General features: G+C 43.2%; 1 pseudogene; it reads left to right on the forward strand.

Moving 5' to 3' along the window:
* The first annotated feature begins 4529 nt into the window (after positions 1-4529).
* LOC143555822 (F-box/kelch-repeat protein At1g74510 pseudogene) lies at positions 4530-5814 on the forward strand (annotated as a pseudogene).
* Positions 5815-20317: the final 14503 nt, after the last annotated feature.

Raw genomic sequence — 20317 nt, forward strand, 5'->3', positions numbered from 1 at the left:
CCTCCATCGCCAAGGCATCATGAGCCTGCTGGAGAGCCTCTAATTTGGCTTTAAGCTCTTCATTCTCCACGCGTAGAGGCTCGGCAACAGCTTCAGCCTTGGTGGCCCTTTCAGTTGCGTTCCTAGCAGTCTCCTTAGCCAGCCGAAGCTGTTCATTGACAGCTTGGGCAGCCTTGGAGCGAGCCTCGAGACGGGCCTGAACCTCAACTTCAAGGGCCTTAAACGCCTTCTCCTTCTCCGCAGCCGCGGCGGAGAACCTCCTATTCTCCTCCCGGACAGCCCGCGCCTGAGCTACTTCCTGAATGCGAGCTGCTTTTAACTTGTCGTTTTCACGACAAAGCAGCTCGACGCGCGGCTGCATCCGGGCCAGGAGAACCCGAAGCTCATTGCTTAGCCTACCCTCCTGGTAGCTAGCCATGGCTTCCCCCAACGCACCACTAGGAGCAGCGTGACGAGCCCACTCCATGCACTCCACAGGGGTGCGAAGGGTTGTTCCTCGGCGAATGTTCCATCGTGGAACATACACTTCATTGGAATCCGACACTGCAAAAAACAAAGAGCAGTTAGGAAAAGATGATTGAAAAATATAAAATAGGCCAAAAGAACCCTACGCACCTGTAGGGTCAATAACAGGCCGATAGCCGCCGAACCCATCACCTGAACCCAAGGGAAATCCATCCAAGAGGTCAGGCAGATGGGAAGGTGGCAGAGGTTAGCGATACGCCCCATGCATACCTGAAGGATCGGCCGTCGTTGCCGATGACGGAGGAGGCATGGTAGCGGCCGCCGCGGTCGCCGCTGCGGAATCCGCAGCATAGTAACCGCCGGCTCGGTGAAAGATGCTGTAAAAATAGCACTCACAGCCGGCGGTGACGTCATCACAGCTGGAACAGTCGGCTCAAAGGAGTGAGCAACTGAACCAGCGGAAGCAGGCGCAGGCGCCTAGGTCGTCGCCTCAGGTAGGCTGACCAAGCCTACCGTCATTGGCGGAGAGGTACTCCTCTGCGCTCCACCCTGGAATGCATCAACATCCACGCCTGCGTAAAGAAGATAAGTATTAATAATGGAAAACTATGAAGTTAAAAGATAAAGGAAGTTTGTACTTACGGGTTTTCTTGAGCCTAAAGGTACGGAGAGGCGGGGACGAACCCGATGGAGCCGGCCTCTTTGCGCCGCTCACCGTCGTCTTCTTGGGCTCTCCGGAGGTGACAGTCGCAGTGTCAAGGCAAAACCCTTCACATACTTAGCTTGGTAACCAAGTAACCATAAGTCGGGTGCGGGTACAGTGTCAAGGCAAAACCCTTCACATACTTAGCACCCGCAGGAAATTGGCACCAGGAATACCTTGGGAATAAAGTAACCATAAGACGAGTGCGGGTACAGTGTCAAGGCAAAACCCTTCACATACTTAGCACTCTGCAGGGAATTCAAACCAAGAAGGATCTTCTGGGCCATGCTTGCGGAAACGGGAATAACATCCCCGCATGACGGGAACGTCGAGAACTATATTGTTTGAAACTCCAAGATGGAATTGGTGGTTTTAGCATAATTGATTACTATGTTGAAAACTATCAAAACCCCATGGAGAATCCACACAAGTGGGACTCAACGCTCCTGACTTGCGAGAAGGTTACAAACCTACCCGCTTCATACCCTAAGATCAAGCAGAAAAGTCGGGAATTTCTGCGTGACATCAGGAAAACCGCGGGGAGAATCACCACGGAAAACCTAAGATCTAAACCCTTTTCAAAACCCCTTGCTAAGTCCAAAAGTTCACCTCACTTATTAATAATTCATGAGAAGAACATTGGACTGGGGGGACTTGAAGAGGTAGGTCCCAGCAGAGCCCAGTTGGACCCGCAAGACTCACCTTGAACAGGGACGTCTGCGCAACGACCAACTGCTCCAGCAGGACCCACCATGCTCAGAGAACCTTACGCGCAGTACGCCAGCTGTACCCGCAGGGAAAGCCTCCCAATGGTGAAGTACCCCGCCTGTTCCCGCAGTTGCGGATACAAGCCATCAGGGAAGGCTACCCGCACTAACAGCAAAGCTACACGCACAAGGCACTAGCTACTTCAGTAGTCACATGAAGGAATGAGCAAGGCGGGAATACTCCCGCCTAAATGAGCCAGTCCGTATGCTTCTGGAAGATCTTTTGTACTATACCTACTAAGGTATGGGCAGAACAGACGATTTGACCAGAACAGCCCATGAACCAATCACAGGGTGACAGCTCACCGACAACAGTACGAGGAGGAGCACCCTCTAGTACGGTTTGTCACTATTAGCCGCTGCCTACTCACCAACCCTTACGATGGGACGTGCGCAGCCTACAGTTGGTGGAACAGTGCGCAGCCGGCAGTAAAGGAACAGTGTACAGCCGACCTTATTACTGTCGGCCGTAGCCTATCCACCAACCAGCATGGCCTGTGCATAATCCACTGTTGGTGGAACAGGAATACTATCCAGCCGGCTGTACCTTCTAGGAAACCTACCTCTGGCTATAAATACTCCAACACCTTGGAATGGTAAGGACATCATCTGATATCTCAATCTTATCTAGCAATCTCTTAATATACACTTATATTCAGAGCAATCTAGTCTGATTCTCACGCCGGAGGGTGGTCACAAGGAGGAACCCCCCCCCCCCTTCTCAGTGACGAGCTTACGGTGTCTGTTTTGCAGGTCCCCTGAAGAACAACCTTCTCTGCTGGACCTCATCCTCGTGGGAAACATTACTTAACCCCCAGATTATCTATAATCTGCCCGTGGGTTCACTTAGTGTTTCTTCACGTACTATACTTTGATACGTGATGATACTAAAGTACTAATAAAATAAAATATGTTGCTCTTTTGTTGAAGAACTAGTTTTTATTTCTCATATTACTATGACAATCAATACCAAAAAACAACTGGCTGACGTTTTTATCAAAGGATTGTTGATTAAGCAACATGAATTAATGTGTAAAAAACTGAATATGTATGATGTCTTTGGGGTGTTGAAAATAAAATAAATTCAATTCAATAATCAAAGAATTTATTATATAAATGTTCTAAGTTGTTTTTGGTTTTATTGTGTTAAATAAATTGTGATGGTCCGATGGATGCTACATGGTGGGCTGAGAGCTGTTGGGCTTAAAAGAAGATGATGGGCTTGTAGCCGAATGGATTGGATGGCTTGTAGCAGGCTGCAATAGTTGGGCTTTATTATTGTGGTTGAAGGATTGGCCCATTTGTTTTGTTACAAAGTTAGTATATAAGCACATGGGTAAGTGAGATATTCTTAGTTCGGTTTCACTCGTGATTTAAGAGATCTAGGATTCCGTTGTATTCGTCGCTATTCTAGTTTGAAGATCATCATATTTCTTGATTCTTTCATTCGTTAGATTGTAGTGATTGAGTGTTATAGATCCAATGTTGATGATCTATTTGTGAGTATTGATCTCTTTTGTATCTGGTTGATTTACGAGTTTTGAGTGATTGAATAAAGTTGTGGTTGCCAATTGTTTTTTGCTATTAGTTCTGACTATCATATTATGACACTGCTGTTCAATGTCTTGTACGATGGCATACATTCTTGAGAAGATAGCATTGCAAAAACTAATTAATCGTTTCGTCTTCCCCTCCTCGTATGCTTCGCTTCTTAGGAAAAATCCATTTTGTATTGAAACCGGTCCCTACATATGTGTGTGTTATGCTTTAGTTCCAATGTGTCACCTCTTATAAAATCTCAACGTGGTTACATAAATTGAATAGGATTGTAACGATTAGATTATAAAACTTGATCATTAAGTATTTATTAAGAGTTAATAGCAATTTTGTTTTTACAAATTAAGGCAAAGGAATGATTGTAAAACTTAAACATAAGTACTGAAGTTAAAAACCAATTTTTTTTTACAAAAGAAGCTCAAGGGTGGGGTTGAAATGTAAAAACTCATAACTTAGAAATAACGTGATACTTTTAAAAGCTTAAGATCCGGCTTTGTAACTCATACACGCATAGACATTGTGGACAAAGCACACATATATACAATGCATACAGCTGTATTCCGCTCACAGATTTAACAATAGTCGCTGGAATACATGGGCTTTTGCCAATCATTGTTTCAAAAAAGGTGCTGTGTCGCATGGAAGTGGGCCACAGCTAAGTATCACGCCTATCATACCCCTCTACCGTGTCTACACCATTATTTTTCTCTTCATCGCTTCTTTCATCTATATATATATATATATAGTAGGTGATTGATGAATAACTGAAATCATTCATAAGAATTGCTGATAGTAAAATACCATAACTAAAGTCGTCTTATATTTTTCTTACATATATACATTTATAAGAGAAAGAGGTAACATTTTCTATTTTGTTCTAACCAAATTTATAAGTTGCACCTTTCAGATTCCTATGATTTAATTAAGTAGTTCATGGCTAATCTTCGTATTGTACATTTCTAGTTACCTAATTTTTTCTTGTGTCATTATGATAATATACATGTTAAAATCTTGCAGGTGATAAACATCAACAAAACATGTCGGGTGGTTCATTGGAAAACAAGAATATACAATATGAACACTGGGTTTATTTTTCTTGCGACATGTTCAAATGGGAGACTTTCAATCCAGTTAACAAGAAATGGATGCATCTACCAAAGATAAATGGCGATACAGGCTTCGCTCATTCTGATAAAGAGTCAATGGGGATCGATACTGAGCTTTTGGTTCTTGGCAAGCAGGCTTCTGGTCAGGCTGTCTTTAAGTACAGCCCCATAACGAATTCATTAACCGAAGGACAGCAACTGAACAAATTAAGATCCTTATTTGGGTCTGCGAGTCTTGGGAAGATCGCAAACTTTGCAGTTGGTGTTAATAGAAAGGGTATGATCATGGACAAAGTTGAGAGTTACGACAGTGAGACCGGAGCTTAGGAGACGCTTCCTAGCCTGCTCAAGCCAAGAAAAATGAGTTCTGGTGTGTTTATGGATGGTAAGTTTTATGTGGTTGGTGAGTGCGGTGAGGCGGATATGAAGCCGTTGTCATGTGGAGAGGAGTATGATAATGTGACCAACAAGTCGAAGGAGGTTCCGGACATGTGGCCTACTGGTGGTGCTTGTGATGGTTCAATGGCTCCAACCAGAGGCGTAGCTTAGTTGGGGCCAGGGGTGGCCCCGCCCCCCTCGTGATTTGGCTTAGTAGTGTAAAGTTATCATTTTTCGGGCAAAACTAGTGTAAACGACCGAAATTTTGAGCCTGCCCCCTCGGTTTTTTGCTCGGTAGGGTAAATTTATCTTTTTTTGCTCGAAAATGTTTATACATAGTGTAAATTTACCCGTTTCCGACCGAAATTTTGAGCCCGACCTCCTTCGTTTCTTTGCTCGGCAGTGTAAATTTATCATTTTTAAGCCGAAAATTTTTATGCATGGTGTAAATTCACCCGTTTCCGACCGAAATTTTGAGTCCGCCCCCCTCTAGTGTATGAATTTTTTTATACATATTGAGTCCGCCCCCATCGACGTGTATGTCCAAGCTTCGCCACTGGCTCCACCGCTGCTTGCGGTGGTTGATAATGTGTTGTATGCTGCTGATTGTGAAGAAAATGAAGTGAAGAAATATGACAAAAGGATGAATGTGTGGGAGAGCATAGGCAAGTTGCCTGAAAGGGTAGATAATATGGATGGATGGGAAATTGCTTTTAGAGGGTATGGTGATCAGGTGATCATTGTTGGTGGTCATTGGACACATGAGGAGTGTGCTCATGTTGAAATATATGTTTGGGTTCCGAAAGAAGGACCACAATTGTGCAATCATGGGTGTTGAACTCAAAATCAAACTCATGATCTCGAGTATAATTTTACTATTTAAAGAAGCACAGATACAATCCCCGGGTATGGGTCCTGGATCTAATGAGTCCACAGGGTACAATACGATAATTACTAACAAAATATGAGTATAACTTCCCAAAGTCCAATGACTGGAACCTGCAAAACAAGCAACGTGAGTCTCGTTACAGGAAGGACAAGAGGGGGGGGGGGTCTTCATGTAACCACCCTCCGGCGTGAGAATCAGTAACGTTCATAAAGGAGAAAGTACTGAAGTAAATAGACTAAGTGTAGTTAGAATGTGAGTGAGTGAATGAATACCTCATACCGTTTGACAAGGTATTTATAGCCGAAGGATGTAGGAAGATGATTGGGCCAGCTGTCTTCTTCTAGAGAATCTTTGATAACCGTCTGGACGCGTGTCCTCTTATGATAGGTTGAGTTATACGTCCCATGTGCATGGGTATAACAACCTGGACACGCGTCGCCAAATGATAGGAGGGATCGCACCCTGTCCATGTGCACGGTTGTAACAACCTGGCCAGGTGTCCTTTGCTCATTGGCTGATAAGTCACGTATTCCTCAAGTAACGATCGTGGGCAATCTTCTAGAGAATAGTTAATTGGTGACAGCCGTCCTGTTGGCATTGCCTTCCGGTCATTTAGGCGGACAGATGTCCTATCCTGCAGATGACTTCTGAGGGTGCCAAGATGTCTCCGCGCGTGGTATAAGGGCGTTCTTCCTCTACCATAGTATGCGGGTGATCCATATGTCGTGCGGGTGGCATATGAGGAGCTCTTCTGTGACCCGCGGGTGGTGTTTAAGGGTATTTGGGTCTTTTTGGTACCCTACCTCTATAAGTTCCCCAGTCCAGTGTTTCTTCCGTGTGAAGTCTTTATGCAGGTGAAATTCTGGACTTAATGTATGTTGGGGATTTTTGAATTTTGAAGTTAAGTATAAAATATCTTATGTTGGTATAGATAATCATGAAAAAAGGAGCAAGTTGACCACTCGCAGGCGCGTGAACAGATGATGGAACGTTTATGACGGCTGTCACTGTACCCGACTGTGCACCTTTTTCTCTTTTTCGAATTTCCCGCGTGACGTGGCGGTTGCTGATTAGGCGATGAGTTTCTCTTTCTACTGTTCATATCCCATCGCATTAATTGCGATGGGTATAAATAGGGAGAAATGTCTTCTAGTTGAAGTTTTATCACCTTCATTTTCTGATTATCTTCTTGCTTTCTTTCCAATAAAGCACGAAATTTTCTCATCTCTATTCATCAGATCTTTCGATAATGTCGAACGTTCAAACTAAGATTGACGAGATAGAAGTTTCATGGAACTATACCGAATATGAGAAATTACTAGAGACTTACGGTATTCCACCAGAGTGGGGACCGGAGTTTTCTTCGCCAGGTTCCATAGCCAGTTTACCACTACCTGGTAAAATGGCTGTCTATGCTGACTATTTTGTTTATGGGAACTTCCGTTTTCCCATAACAAAATTTTTTAAAAAAGTACTAACTGCCTTGGGATTCATTTATCCCAATTGCATCCCCGTGCTGTGATGCGAATTCGACATTACGAATTTGTATGTATAGCACATGATATGGTGCCTCACCTTGACCGTTTTCCCGTCTTTTATCGTCTTACCAACCGCGAAGGTTGGTATACGTGTCAAGGATTTTCTGATCGAAGTATCGGATATGAAGTTAAAAAGATATCCGCTGACTGGCGGAATAAATTCTTTTGGATATCTGAAGATGTGGTTCCTACGACCATGGTTCGTCGTCCGGTCAATTCTGCTCTTCCGGACGTCATCACGGCCGCTTATGAGGGTCGAGACTGGTATCGCACTCTAATGGCGGAGCCGACACCAATGTGAGCGCTTCCTGAGGAAGCCTTAGTGTGGGCTGGGATGAGTCGCTTATGGCCTTCAGAGTTTATGGAGCCAATTTTTGTTGACCTGAATGAATGTGAGTTGTCCTTATTGCCTTTTTTCTTCCTTGAATTTTTTATTACTGAGTTTCTATTTTTTCAGGTCGGAGTTCTATGTTTAACGCCCTCTTTGAGTATAGGGGTTGCGTCCGTAAGAGCATCCGTTACGCGGGGGACCAACCCATCCTTGAGAAGACCAAATCTCGATTTCTTTTCCCATAGAAAGTTGGAGCTGAGCCAGTTGTCTCGGACGCGACCTTCGAAACAGGTGCGTACGTTCTAAACCTTCCTCCTCTTAATGCCATTACTTCTGATGGAGTGATCGCTATTCTATCATCAAGTGATGATGATGACGATACTTCTGAATTCTCCACCTCCCAAAAGGAGGAGAATTCTGATGGCAATACCTCTAATTTTTCTTCTGTCTCGCATTTGTTGGCAGGAGTGGAAAATAAGAGAAAGTTGTCGTCCGTTCAGGCGAGTGACGCGGGTGTAAGCACCACGGAGGTTGGGGAAGGATCGTCAAAAAAGAAGCGAAAAGTCCACCGCCCCAAAAAGCACAATATAGTCTTGCTGAACGCATTGATATCGTGGAAGGTATGTGTCCCCTCTTTTGCGTTTTACTTATTTTTGGGATGTTACCTAAGTATGATTTTTCCGTTTTGTAGATCCGTTGATCTTTGGGAATGATACATCCGAGAGGTTACCTACACCAACTCCCCACGCTGAGAAGCAACCATCTCCTTCCCCAGAGAGGGAGGCGGGGGACAAACTTCATACTCCACCTACTGGTTTTGATACGGAAGACCGGCCAACATCTCCTCCGATTGAGACGACTATAGTAGAGAGACCGCCGACTCCTTCGGTTGATACTGTAGTGGAGGGACCCAGCAACCAGTTTGGAATTGATAATCGCTTTGACTATCTTTTTCAGGCTGGTAATACTGCTGGTGACCAAGAGGGCAATCCTACTGTTAATGAGGAAGGTTTTAGGTTCGACGAATCTCCTCCTCGTCTTCCTCCTCAACAGTCTTCTTCCACCCCATTTCGCCTTAAAACTTCAGGTTCCCGTTACTATGGGGATGCGAATTTGGGAGATAAGTTTGACTTATTTGTCCCTCCATGGGATATTACCAATGGATCCCGATTTACTATCTCGGGGTCTGTATGAGTTTTGTTCAACACTGCGTGCCACCGGCTGAGATGGTGCACCAGCATGATCTTTCTCTCCATGACCTTTATACTAACTTATCTTACCACTTGGCTAATGCTTTGGCCGGTAGTCAGGAAGTCGTACATGAATGGCGTACTATAGGCGGGAAGTTAGGAGAGTCTTCCCAAGCTCTTGAAGCTGCGAGGAAGGAAGCTGAGGAGCATCGTTTGGCAGCCAAAACTGCTAAGTGGAAGCAGATGGATGCGGAGAATGCTCTCAAGGGTGAGCAAGAGCGGAATGCTGCTGCTGCCCGCCGATGGAAGGAGGCATGCGAAAAACAGAATTCCCTTCTTGTGGCTGCTCGGGCAAAGGCTCAAAGAGAAAAGGATGATTTGGCCCGGGCTCAAGAAGCAAAACTCGGCTTTGGAAAATCAAGTGACCCTTCAAGGTACTCGAATCCAAGAGCTTGAGGCGGAGCTGAAACTGCAGAGGGAGCAAGAAGAGCTGAGAGACAAAAGTCCCGCGGAGATTCAAGCTACTTATGACTCCCTCCTGCAGGCTCGTGAAGAAGCAGCCGCGGAATTCTAAGAGCTCCGGGTGCGGGCTGAACGCGCGGAGCGAGATCGTCAGTGGTTCCTCACTCAGGGGGTTGATGCTGTAAGTCTCTTAAACTTTAACGCTCAATTTTCATCTTGCATGTTGATACTAAAGACTTTAGTTTTTTATTTTGACAGGTCGTCGGTCATATCAAGGGGAGTGCGGAGTTGACTGACAGCTTTGCCAACGTGATGGCTACTTCCTCCCCGCTTGGACGTGTGAGAGGTTTTCATGAAGGGGTGGCCTATGCTCAAAGTAATCGCACGTTTAAGGATCACCCTCTTCATTTCCTTGACGTCAAGCAGGAATGCACACACGTATTAGAGAGCATGATGACCTGGTTTTCCCACTCCAGAATATGCTTCCGGAGTTTGCCTTCGCCCCTGATGGCGTGCAACAATTGAAGGGATATCTAGGAGATGAGTCTGAGAATGATTCTTCCGAGGACACTTCACCAAAGGCTCTGGAAGATACAGCAGTTTAAATCCGTAGAATAAGATAGACTAGATTTTTAAATTCTTATAATTATCTCTCTTCGAATTTTGTAACTGTCTTTTGATATAAAAAGAATCTTTTGAGAAATTCTTTTGTGAGTATTCAACTTTTTACGGAAAAATATCCTTAGGAGATATTTTTAGATTTTGAAAATTTTGCAAGTTGGTTACTCATGGTGACGTGGTGGAAAGGGAAACTTCCTGGGGGCACTTGACAAGACGTGCACGACGCCCTTGACAGCTTGTTTACACTTTCTTGAATTTCTCGCCTGACGTGTCGACCATCCAGCGGTCCGCGGTTTCTCTCTCCTCTGTCGCTCAATCCGTCGCATTAATTGCAATGGGTATAAATAAACCACTCGTGATTTCCATTCAACTCTTATCACTTTCAAATTCTCTTTCTCTCATATATTCAAGACTTTAAAATTTTCTGAAATTTCCTTCATCTTCTTACTTGATGGCTAGAGAGAAAAAAGGTACCCTTGCGATTAACGAAGTCGTCGTGGCTCTTAAAGAGGAAGACTTTAATGACGTGGTGAACATATATGGGTAGGCGACGGAATGGGAGCCGGAGCGTCCGGCTAGTGGTTCCATTGCCACTAGTCCTCCTCCGAGGAAAATGGCTGTATATATAGACCATTTTACGACGGGGAACTTCCAGATTCCTGTGACAAAGTTTGTCCAGTCGATCTTGACAACTTATGGAATTCATATATCGCAGACGCATCCTTTTGGGATGTTGAGGATTCGTCACTTCAAATTCTGTTGTCAAGCTCGCGGACTCGAGCCATCTGTCGGCATGTTTGCCGTATTCTACAAGATGATCTCCCGCGACGGATGGTACAGTTTTGCCTCCGTTAAGAAGAGGGTTATAGGTACGGAATGGATCCGTAGCCTTCATGGTTGGAAACCAAAGTTCTTCTGGATCCGAGAAGATGTTATTCCTTTCGCGATGACTAAACGTAAGGCGAAGGATGCCATGCCCGTGGTTCCGGCCGCTGCTCATGAAGGTCTTTCGTGGTTCAAGACGCTAGTTGCCACACCGACTCCCATGCGTCCCATTCATGAGGGGGCGATGGTGAGTGCGAAGATGAGCCGTTTGTGGCCGTTTCCTAAGTTGGAACCGTATTACGAGAGGACCAACAAGAGTAAGTTTAGTGTTACATCTGTCTTTTTCTTAATGAACATCTTATTTCTGACTTGTTTTATTGTTCGTACAGGTGAGGGTTCCGCCTTCAACACTTTTTTGGATCATGAAGGGGGAATGATGGTGTGTCGCCCGGTTGATCTGAGGGACGGGCCCTTTTTGGACCGCACCAGCAGTAATTTCTTATTCCCTACTGCACTTCATTTGGAACCTTTGGTGTCCGAACCCATGTATGCCCAAGGTGAGGAGTATGTTCGAGAATCCATTCTCAAAGGTGAGGGCATTCTCCAACCCCGACCCTTGACTGCTATTACTTCTAGCGGAGTGATTGTACTCTTTTCGTCCAATGAGGAGTCGTCACTCTGTGAAGGAAGTTTTCCTGTTGATGCTATTAATTCCGTGGACTCGACTGCAGGTTTGACTCGGCAGAGGGCCACGTCCAGTTAAGCGGCGGACCAGGACGATGTTACTACTGCTGCGGAGGGTAAGGGCCCTGTACCTTATGATGTCACCGTTGAGGGTGAACGTCCGGCAGCTGACGCGGAAGCTTCAAAGGTAGCTGGCAAGCATAAGGTTAATCCTGCCAAAGCCGCTCCGATGAAGAAGTCCAAAAAGGCCAAGCCCTCCGTCCTAGAAGCGCGCCTGAATCAACTTGACGCGGAAGATGCTTCCTTAGGTATGTTACATATATCTCATATTTGTTAACTGTTGTGGATCCACTGCTTATTTAATTCTTGGGTAACTTGTTTTTAGTGGGCCTGAATGACTTTTCTGAAGATATTTCAGGTCTAAAAAGTTCAGCTGATCCGCCTCCTCCGTCCCCCAATACTGCCAAAGAACCAATCCTTGTGGCGGATGATTCTCCGTTGAAGGCAAGGGAGGTTGATCCTACTGATCATGTTAGTAGGTCACCTTCCTATCATGTTCATCGTTTTAGGGATCAAGGAGGGGTAAGTATGTTTGGCCCTGGGCTCAAACTTCCTCACCTCCTCATGAGGAAGACCTCGCTCCGCATAATCCACACTGGTCTTTATGCCAGAATTCAACCTTCCGTGACGTGGATGTATGCGTTGAGTATTTGTAGGAGAGTCTTCCTCATGCTGAGAAGGAACGACATCGACGTTGTATTCGCCATGAGTTATTAAACTCAAACTCATATCATTTGGCGAATACGATCTCCACCTGTCAAGAAATAACCCGGGATTGGTTGGCGATGAACGGGGAGTGGGATGAGGTGACGGCCTCGGCTACCAGTGCCAAAGAAGAAGCCTTGAAAGCCATAAACGAGGCCAGGGAAAGCCGCCAAGCTCTGGAGGCGGAGAAGGCCGCTCGATCTGCCGTCGAGGAAGCCAAGGCTGTTCTCCAAAAGCAATTGGATGAACAAGCCAATTTATTGAAGACTTTGCAAGCTGAATCGGCGGTCAAAGACAAGCGTTTGGCTGACCTTAACGCCAGGAACTGGGATCAGGCCTTAGAATGTGCCGGTCACAAGATGGAACTTGTCCGAGCTAAGGCGGACAAAAAGTGGCTACTGGCAGAGGGGATTCCCAAGGTATGCATCTTACCTTGCTTGTAAATAGTTTAAGTGTTTAAAATTGCTTTCACTTTATTATTCACACAGGTTATCGCCGACGTCCGGGCGAGCGACGAGTTTGGGAACTGCGTTGCCGTCCTCTTGAAAGCTTCCAAGCAAGCTGGCCGCCAACTAGGTTTCCAGGAAGGTTATCAGTTTGGTTCCACTTCCGGGCTTCCTGAGGAATATATTTTTGCTGGCCAAGATACTACAGCTGTTCTTATCCAAAAGTCTAAAGATTTCGATAATTTGAAGTTTCCTTTGGAAGAGCAGATATCGTAGCTTGTAGATAAAGAGGATAGTGTTGGGCCTAGTTTTGTGGTTTGAGCTTAGTTTGTATTTAGTTCTACTTGTTTGGGCTTGGGGTTTTGGGCTTGTATGTGAGCCGAGAACACTTATGTGTTCTCGGTGGGCTTTTGATTGTTTGGGCCGGCCTAGTTGGTTGTTATACCTATATATAGGCATGTTATGTATAGGGTTAGAGGTTGTTCATTCCTAGTCTTGTGATCAAGTATTGTAAGTGCTTAAGCACCCGACGTATTCAATAATATACGTGTGTTTTGAAGCAATCTTGTGTTATTCACTTGTTATTATTCATGTTCTTGAATCACCGAGTGTTGGTATTCCGCACCAATACTCGTTTAGCTGATATCATAATTGTAGTGATCCAGATTTGGGACTTACAATTGTTATCAGAGCCTTAGACATATTCAGGCTCGTTATTGTGATATCAACAGATTCAAGTTATCAAGGTTTGGTGGTGTTGGTGAGTTTTCCGGCGAGGCAGTGTTCGGAGAAGAAGATTGGATTATTTTTGGATAAAGATTGGATTTGACTTGGAAATTAAATCAAATCCCATTTTATTTGGAAAGTTGTTACAATTCAGTTAAAGTGTTTTTTTTTTTTTCGGTCTCTGTAGTTTTAAAAAAACCAGTAGTTCTCGGCTTAAAGAATTACGTAGTTCTCGGCTTATCGTATTTCTCGGTTCATCGTAGTTCTCAGCTTGTTTGTGTTCTCGGTCAAAGAACTGGTTAACATCATAGTTCTCGGTCAACTATAGTTCTCGATCAAAAGATTGGTTAAAGCTTGAGTTCTCGGTCAGCAACTGGTTAACGTTTGTGTTTTCGGTCTTAGTTCTCGGTCAGTATGCTGTGTTGGGCCTGGACCATTAACCTGAACTGTTTCTTTTTAGTGAACCTCAATCTTTATTTGGACTTAAGTTGAACTTAATTTTATTTGGACTTGATTTAAAAAATGGCAGCAGCTCAATCAACTCGTCACTTCACCAAGAACTTGATACCATCATTGGCACTGCTACTCATACCCCGTCTACTATCCCATGAGGGGTTCAGTGAATGGAAATTCCGTTTCGAGCACTATGCCAAGATGAAAGATTCAAAAATCTGGAAAAGCATTGTGAGGGGACCTCAAAGGATCACCTATCAAAGGGATGGTTCAACCGAGGTTCTTGTGAAACCTGTTGCTCTATACGATGATGATGATTTTGCAAAAGTTGAAGAAGATGAGAAAGCTCTTTCAACTCTAACTATGGCACTCTCACCCGAGATTGCCCTTCAGTTTAGAGAACTCCAATAAGCTAAGGAGTTGTGGGCTGCACTGATAGAAGTTTATGACTGAAATGAGGATATGAAGAGAAGTCGCCAAGAACTGCTGCGACAAAAGTTTAATATGTTTAATCATATTCTGGGAGAGACACTGGAATCCCAACTTCAAAGGTTTATATCTCTTGTAATTGAAATGAGAACTGCTGGAATTTTTCTACAAACCTCAGAAATTAACAAGTTGGTGAATTCTCTTCGAAAAATTGGGACATGAATGTTGCAGTCATCAAAAAGACCAAAGATCTTAACAGAATGAGCATAACTGAAATGATTGCCACCATTAAAGACTGCGATATGGATGATAAAAAACGGGCAATAAATCATGCTAGTTCTTATAGTGCTGCTGGTTATAACGTTGCTTCTAACAGTGCTCTCATGTCTCAAGATAGTTTTTCACAGTTCAAGCCCACTCAACAACCACCACAAGGAAACTTCCAGATGTTTTCATCCACCCTCGGTCAATCATCATCATTAAATTCACCTAATCCAGCTCCAGTATTTTTCACCAAATCTGGTCAGTCTACAAATGATTTTGGTAAAACCACTCCCAGTCTAAACCTCAGCCATATTCCCACCATACCTAAAGAAACTCAAGAGAATATAGCTCTAATGGCGGGATTCATGAATTTTTATCATGCCTTTCTGGCCGGAGACTTGGTTCAACCAGTGGTTACTGCTGAACTAGATCAGATTCATCCCGATGATGTTGAAAAAATGGACATCTCGTGGCAAATTGCCATGGCAGTTTTTCGTGCCAAGAAGTTTAATAAGAGGACGGGGAGAAATTATTGAAACATGCCTAATAATCAAAAGGTGGGTTTTAACAAAGAGACCCTTAGGTGTTACAACTGTCACGAGCCGGGTCATTTTGCTCGTGAATGCACTAATCCAGCTAAGGATGGAAATACGGAGAGGGCATTGATTCCAGTTGGGAATGTTCGGGGTGATGTTGGAGGGAGTTCGGGAAATGGTGAAAGAGGTATGGTTGCTCAAACGTTCTCGTGGGAAGATCAGATGGTTGCGATTAACATTGGAAATCAAACTGCAAACTTCGCAACAGTTGAAGACTCTGAAGAGGAAAACACTGCTGAGGAGAAGGTCAAGGAGCTCCAGTTTGCTTAAATGGCATTCACTTCTCCGTATTCATCTGAGGTACGTTTTCAACCGTGCTCTTTAAATTGTGGTGAGAAAATAGAAATGTATAAACTTCATAATGACAGTCTAAGTAGAGATATGGAAAGAATACAATCAGAGAACTTTAAACTTAAGAAAAATGAAAAGAGTTTTCTAGATAAAAAAAGAATCACTCAAAAAAGATGTTAAAAAACTTAAGTCTGATTTTAGTATAAAGAGCTGTCACTATCTTGATGCTAAACAAGAAATCGCTGAGTTGACTGCTAAATTGGAGACCGCCAAATCAGAAATTTTAAATCTAACTAGCATGTTTGAAAAGGCTGAATTTGATTTTAAAAAATTCAATGGGTCCAGTAAAGTTGTCAACTTATTGATTGAAAATCAACTGTGGTGGAGAGAAAATGAAGGTGAGGGGATAGGACTCAGTCAAGTTCCCCCACCATACAACCATAATTATGTTCCTACTCCTGTCACCAAAGAACAAGAAGAAAAGGTAATTGACTTGAAGTATGGTAAACAAGATAAGGGTGAGGGGACCGGCTCTACAAATTCCGGTCTATCTACTTCAAGTATGAACGATTCTAATGTGTCTACTTCATGTGCAGAAAAAGTAATTGTGAAGGAGTGGACTGATGAGGATGACGACCCTCTCTTTGATTTTGATAATAATTTTATTTCTAATGTTTCTTTAGAACTTCCTGTTTTGAATTCTGTTATTTCGACTGTTTGTGTGGGCTCTGTTTTAAAGAGAAAGGATACTTGTGTGGTTGATTCGGTTGAAACTTTAAACTCTAATAATGTGGTTTCTAATTAAAACAAAATTTCAAAAGATTCCAAAAAGTCAGAAATGTATGTTGCACCTAAGTTTGTCAAGGAGGGATGCTCTAATGACAAACAAGGTGATAAATTAAAAAGGGGTGACATGAATTTTTGCAAATCTAAGAAAACTGGTCCACACAACCAGTCCAGACAAGGAGTTGCCCAGAATGAATTTTTCATAAAATGTCAGACATGTTTTAACTGTGGCACTCCTGGTCATATTGCCAGAAACTGTCCACATCGTCCGTACATTCCCTACTACGGATTTTATCAAAGGAATATGCCTTATATGCCTCGTAATACGTATAGACAAGAATTCAGGCATTGTCCAGCTAGTTCGTTTGACGATGATGGGAATCGAAATAAATCTGGCAGGTTTAGTCCTCATCAGACCAAACCGAACAGATACAAAAGAATAGCCAGAAAAGATGTTTCAAATTCAAACTCAAATATAAAAACTAAGGCTAAGTCCAAACAGGAGAAACGGGCAGATTCGTCTCCTCCCACGTCCAAATCACCGGAGGTTACAACAACCATTCGTACATATAACTCCAAGTCTCACAGACATAGATGGTTACCTAAATCTCCAGCCAAAGAGTTAACAAAATCTATTTTTGATGATCAAAAGGATATGTCATGGCAATCCGTAATAACTGTAGACGAATCAGGGTCACCCAGTGTAAGTATGGACTGGGTACCAAAAACTAACTAATCCCGCAGTTCGTGCAGGGACAAATATGGAGGAATATCATCAGACCTTGGTATGTTGATAATGGCTGTTCCAGGCACATGACAGGAGACATTACCCAAGTACACGACATTCAAACATTTAATGGTGGGTATGTGTCCTTTGCGGGAGGAGAGAAAGGAAAGATCACTCAAAAGGGTATTGTAAGTAATGGTGTTTTAAAGTTTGAAAATGTTAATTTTGTTCCAGAATTGAAGCATAGTCTTTTGAGCGTACCACAAATTTGTGACAGATTTTTCAACTCATTTTACTAAAAAGGAGTGCTTAATTCTGAAACCTGGTATAATTATACCAGAAGAATGGATTCTTGTTTGATCACAACGAAAAGATAATGCTTATGTGATCGACATGAACAAAAATGTTCCTGATGAAATAACCTGTTTGTTTTCAAAAGTGTCAGAACATAATGCAATGCTTTGGCATCGTCGGCTTGGTCATGCTAATACAAAATATCTAAATCGTCTTGCTAAAAACAATTTAGTGCGTGGCTTACCAATCAAGGATTTTGTGACTGTTGAAAAATGTGTTGCTTGTGCTTTGGGTAAACATCATCGAAAATCTCATAAGCCTAAGTTAATTAATACCATCTCATCAGTTTTTCAATTACTTCATATGGACCTTTTGGGCCGGTTCATGTCTTAAGTTTGTCTCGTAGCTCTTACTGTCTCGTTATTACTGATGATTACTCACGTTTTACATGGGTATTTTTCTTGTCAAATAAGAATGAAACTGCAGTCTGATCAAGAAGTTTGTGGTGTTAATGGAGAATCAACTAAACCTAAAGCTGAAAGGAATCCGGTGTGATAATGGAACGGAATTCAAGAATGCAGTTCTGAATCATTTTTGCTTAGAAAAGGGGGTGCTTCGTCAGTACAGCGCTCCACGGACACCGCAACAAAATGGTGTCGCTGAAAGAAGAAATAGAACTCTAATCGAGGCAGCAAGAACGATGTTATGTGACTCCAAACTGCCACTATTTATCTGGGCAGAAGCTATTAATACGGCCTGTTATGTTCAGAATCGAGTGATTATCATCGAGTGATTATCAACAAGTCCAAGATGAAGACTCCGTATGAGATTGTTTATGGTCATAAACCACTGTCGCTCATTTCAGAGCTTTCAGGTGTCCATGCACATTATTAAATCTAGAAACCACTCCAAAGTTTGGGGCCGCGGAAGATGAGTGTTACTTCATTGGATATGAGGGAAATACAGCATATAGGGTCTACAACAAGTCAACCAAGCAGATTCTAGAGTCTTTTGAAGTCCGTTGGTTAGAATAAAATGAGACTGACGCACGTGTTGGTCCCAATTGGTTATCCGACTACAATGAATTCTTCAATTCCTTCAATGTATTTCCATTCATCAACACAGACTCTCAAAGTGGTCCCACCGTGGAAGTTACACAAGACAGTTCTCAGTCACTGTCTTATATTTCTCCGTTACTAGATGATGATGTTACTGAGCTGACCAGTCTTCCGACTACAACCAATAATCAGCCTAAAAAATCTTCAGAGACCGATTGTTCACCTATCTCGTCGGAGAATACTGCAAATGTTGAGGGGGAGAGTTCCGTTCGTTAGATATTCGGGAGCACATTGTTTCCCGACACCATTCCAGATGAATACATTGCTGGCACCTCGTACTCTCACAGTACAACAACATCTGGCTGGAAAAATCCCCTTACTACCGGGGAGAACGTAACAAATCTTCAACCCAACAGTGATGTTTCTGATCATTTAATTCCATCAAGAATCCAAAAGAATCATCCGATTGAAAACATCATAGGTCCCTTGAAGCAGGTGTGTCCACCAGAAGTCAGACCGGACACATAAACAGTTGTATGTTTTCCTGTTTCATATCTCAAATCGAGCCAAAGAATGTTGAGATGGCCCTTCAAGAACCTAGTTGGGTTGATGCTATGCATGAAGAACTGAATCAGTTTGATAAGTTGAAGATATGGAGATTGGTTAAACTGCCGGAAGGAAAGAAAGCTCTTGATACAAGATGGGTTTTTAGGGTCAAGCAAGATGACACTGGGGTTATTGTTCGTAATAAGGCACGACTGATAGTTCGCGGGTTTCGTCAGGTAGAAGGGTTAGATTACACATAAGTCTATGCTCCAGTAGCTAGACTTGAGGCAATTAGATTTTTTCTGGCATATGCATCGTATATGGGGTTCACAGTATATCAGTGGATGTTAAAACAACATTTTTGAGGAGATTTATGTTGACCAGCCACCGGGTTTCGTTGATTCCAAGAAAACAAATCATGTTTATAAACTAGACAAGGCTCTGTATGGGCTACATCAGGCTCCTCGGGCGTGGTATGCTACGCTGACCGCACATCTTCTTTATCATAGCTATAAGCGTGGAACGATTGATCAAACTTTGTTCCGGGAAACTGTCGGAAAAGATTTGATTCTGGTCCAGATCTATGTTGACGACATCATCTTCGGTTCCACCAGTGCTGATTTGTGCAAAGAATTTGAGGGTGTTATGAAGAAAAGATTTGAGATGAGCTCGTTGGGTGAAATGACAACACTTCTGGGTTTACAGGTTCGCCAAAGTCTGACAAAAATTTTGTTGCATCAAGGAAAGTATGTTGAAGATATGCTGGCTAAGTTTGAGCTTCAAGACTCCAAGAGTGCTAATACTCCGATGGCAGAAAGACCGCTATTGTCATATGTTTCTGAAGGGAGTCCCGTAGATCACACATACTATCGATCGATGATCAGATCTCTGATGTATCTCACAGCTAGCCGTCCCGACATAATTTTTGCAGTCTGCCAATGTGCTCGCTTCCAGGCTAATCCTAAACTCTCTCATTTAATTGATGTTAAACGTATTTTTAGATATCTGAAGGGACAACCGAAGTTAGGTCTTTGGTATCCCAAACAATCAGAATTTGATCTTTATGCTTTTGCTGATAGCAATTATGGTGGAGATGACATTGACAGGAAATCCACGTCAGCCGATTGCCAGTTTCTAGGAGATTGACTAATCTCATGGCAGTGTAAGAAACATCAAACAGTATCTACCTCGACAGTCGAAGCAGAGTATGTTGCCGCATCCGCTTGCTATTCTCAGGTTATCTGGATGCAAAACCAGTTGCTGGATTACGGTTTGGAATTTCTTAACACTCCTATTTTCTGTGATAATGATGCGGCCATTGCTATTGTGAAAAACCCTGTCCAACATTCTAAAACCAAGCACATCGATATTAAAATTCATTTTATTCGTTACTGTTTCGATCAGAAATTGTTTCATTTTG

This window comes from Bidens hawaiensis, unplaced genomic scaffold (assembly GCF_021521415.1).
Source record: "Bidens hawaiensis isolate Kalapana, Puna unplaced genomic scaffold, B.hawaiensis_p1.1 tig00000001_1, whole genome shotgun sequence".
NCBI lineage: Eukaryota > Viridiplantae > Streptophyta > Magnoliopsida > Asterales > Asteraceae > Bidens > Bidens hawaiensis.